Genomic DNA, 3,687 nt, shown 5'->3' with positions numbered 1-3,687 from the left:
ACTTTAACTACGGAACAGGAACAAACTAACTTCAAAGTTACCGTCAACTTCACAAACAATAACAATAACACACGGAAAACACGCGTTTCCGACTCGCGGGTTTAACCTTCTTCTGCACCTGGTCGTTGTCACTTCACTCCCTCTGTGTGGTGCTCGTCGTCGCTTATATAGTTTTCTCCAGGTATTCCAGATAGTTCTCGAAATTTCCAGAACAGGTGCGAAACTTCCCGCTTGTCAGTGTCATATTTGAATTTCGATCCCCCATGAATTTCGATCCCCCATTCCAAACGTGAGTACCCCAGGTCATTTCCGTTACAATATCAACGAAACTAGGAGTAATTTAAAAATTTACAATAAATAAGTTTTTCCCGAATATCCCTTGACAGCTGTCAAATTCTAGAAAAATAAAATTTGTTTCGAGCAGATCATTGAAAACTACAATGCTTTGTCCATTTGACCTTCTTCGTAACTGCTCTAGTTCGGAAGATCCCTGTAGAATTCATCGAAAAAAACTCACTCTGTATATATTTACACTCGAATAATTATTTATTTGTCGTATGAGGAAATTTGTTTTACTTAACTTGAGTTGCATTTCTTGCTGAAAAAGACTTCCTTTAATGGATTGTACAAAATTTTGATAACTATAATTACAAAGTGTTCAAAAATAAGTTTCAAATTTACGTTGAGGAAATCGCCCTAAATAATCTAATTTTGTCTTATTCAGTTTTAAAAATAAGGGTAAGTTTGTATAAAGTTGCCTATTCCAAAATTGTTTGGCCTTCGAAAAATAGTCAACTGATGCATGTCTCACATATCATTGTGTCATTCAGCTGGTCTAGACCAGGTGAATTTGCAATCGCCGATTTTAAGCAATCGGCAATACAAAAATTTCCGGGAGTGCTCACGGAAACCCTTGAAAATACCCCATTTGTTACAAAATGGGCGCATGCAGCCTACAAACATGGACATAAGGCCTAACCGCTTAATTTTTAGGGATGGGTAAGATTCTTTGAGATAGATAAGACCCAGATTCTTAATTTTATTAAGATGTGCGATGATGAAGACACGTTATGTGTCGATGTAAATAACCTAAAACGTTGCTTATATTTAGTTTTACACCCGTTACCTTTCAAAATCGAAGAAAATGTTCAAGATAAATTATTCTCACATTTTGACGTTTTACGCGAATCTCCAGTAAAACGTTCTGGTTACCATTTGAAATTCTCAAGTTGGATGCTGCCTAACCTACAACCTTCTCCTTCCCAGATATTAACTTCTCGGATGAAGTATTTTTTCCTCGGATTACTTGTAAGTTTTAATAACTATTTTTGAATCCATAGAACTCAATTTAACGAAGTTTAGGGTTTTTGATTGAACTTTGGCGGCCCGGTTTAAACATCTAATTTGAAACTTGTAGATATATGGAATAAGTGTCTAGCTTATTTTTTTCAACATAACAATTGCTTCACGCCGTCGCAAATTCAAGTGGAATACCCGAAAATTTTATTTGTTAGTAACTCAAAAACCTTTGAGGATTAATATGCAACACTTATATCGAATAGGCCTAGAATTTTACGCATTGCTCGAACATGCAATAAAATGTACAGCGTTCTGTTTAAAAAATGTAATTTGGGTCTCTCACTTGACTTTGAGTCACCATATAGCAATTGTTACTATCTAAAAATAAATACGACTTTAGTACCTACAACTTTTATACATAATGATTTTCTATAAATTCAATACTTAATCTTGAAACGGTGTGACCAAACTTGAATAAGTATTGGTTTTTAGCTCCAAAACAGTTGAAAATCAGTTTAGAAGATTAACGTCACAGGATTAAATCCGTCGATAGAGGAGCAAAACAACGCTTTTCGTTTAAAAATTACAATGGTTTTTTAACAAGAAAAGGTAAAAATCGAATTAGGAAGTACATATATCATGATCCATCAGAGTATGAAACAGGAAAAAAGAGATCCAGTGATTTCATTACATATTTTATTTAAGCCTACCTAACATTATCAATCGTTACATTGACAGTAATGAGCCTGTCGAATAATTTGCAGTATTTTTAATACAGCCAATGCGCGGGTATAGACAGGAATTACATGCGGTAAATGAAAATTTATTTTTAGGTCCGACAAATTAATTGAATGAATAAATTGTATTTAAAAAGAACAAATTATTCGATCAGTCATTTTGTACAATTAATGTACGTTGTCAAATCCAGGTTTAATATAATTGACACATAATATTAAGACTAATTTATATATTGTACATTGAATTGCCTACCTAAACATATGAATATATTTTTTAATTTGCCATTTTTACATGTTAATCAGATAACATCCACATCATCCACACATCCTGAGCTCACATCTTCTCCCAATTCAATTCATCCAGATCGTTCTCCACGAACGTAACATCATCACTAATTTTAAAGGATTCTGGGAATTCGCCGTATAATTTCAAATTTCGCGCTTTTTCAGGAGTATATTTGAGAATAACGTCTGCTTTGGCATCTTGGTAATCTCGCAAACCTAGCAGGAAAATATCGCCTTGGTTTATCCAAACCTAAAAACGAAAACGTGTCATATTTAAAATAATTCGCTCGCCTTTAACCTCTTTTACATTCAATCTTATTTAGGTTAAGAGAAACGTGTTTTTATAGTAAAAATGTTTTAATCTGTTGTCTATAAATGTACCCTACAAAATATCTGTAGAAAATTTTTCTGATTTGACTTGAAATAGTTGAAGGAGACTCAAAAATCAATGACTTACCTTCTTTCACAGCTTTCCTCGGATAATTCCCAAGCGTTTAACACCATCAAAGCACATGACGTCAAGCCTTCCATTGCCCAGCATTTTGGTAACTTGAGCATATTCTTGACCATATTCTTTAAAAATTAACTCGCGCTTCTCCTTTTCGTTCTCGTTCTTTCCTCTCCTGCGATTTTTACCTCCTTTACCTAAAATAATATTAATTTTAATTTAATCGTTTATTGCTACCTAAAAGTACCGATATATAACTTTGGTAATAAACTGTACTGATTTATTCTACATGTCTGTGGAAGGTATGTCGGAAGACCAATTTTAACTTTGAATTTCTTTCAAGATGGTCTACAGCATAACTTCCAAAATCAATTGAAACACAATTTCCAATATAAATCAGTGTTGATGTTGCTGATCGATGGATTCCATACTTTTACAATATTTCGTGTGCGAACATCTCACATAAAATCTTATATAGAACCAAGCCTGACTCGTTTAGTCAAGATAAAATAAATATAAGTCAGCATGGTCAGGAGTCGTGTGGGATAGAAGAATTCTCTTATTTTCAAGTACGTATGCAATTTTAATGGTAAAACTTAGACAATTACAGAAAATTTCGATCAAAGATGTTTTTATAAAAATATGAAATTTCGAGTGATCGTCTTGTTTGTCTCCCTTCAAATTTTTTGCTTTATCATAAAGAGAACTTGAGGGTATTTACTTTTACTTTTTGTCTATATTTTTATAAACTTTATTGAAATAATGACATCAACCATGCTTACACAAACAAACTATCTCAAAATTAACCGAAAGGAACAACACGCAAAAATGCGTGGCAACATAGCAATGTGCTGAGTTCTCGAAAGTCACGAATAATTTGCCATCTGACAGTCGACGCTCGCAGATATTTTTTTCTTA

The 3,687-nt window shown here is 33.4% G+C and overlaps 1 pseudogene; it reads right to left on the bottom strand.

The window, feature by feature from the left end:
• Positions 1-1,981: 1,981 nt before the first annotated feature.
• LOC125504450 overlaps positions 1,982-3,687 on the bottom strand; it is a 4,657-nt pseudogene continuing 2,951 nt past the window's right edge.

The sequence above is a fragment of the Dendroctonus ponderosae genome, unplaced genomic scaffold (assembly GCF_020466585.1).
Source record: "Dendroctonus ponderosae isolate FM_Combo_2020 unplaced genomic scaffold, Dpon_F_20191213v2 Dpon_F_20191213_5, whole genome shotgun sequence".
NCBI lineage: Eukaryota > Metazoa > Arthropoda > Insecta > Coleoptera > Curculionidae > Dendroctonus > Dendroctonus ponderosae.
Note: the sequence above shows the minus strand (reverse complement) of the source record. Positions and strands in the feature narration are given on the sequence as shown.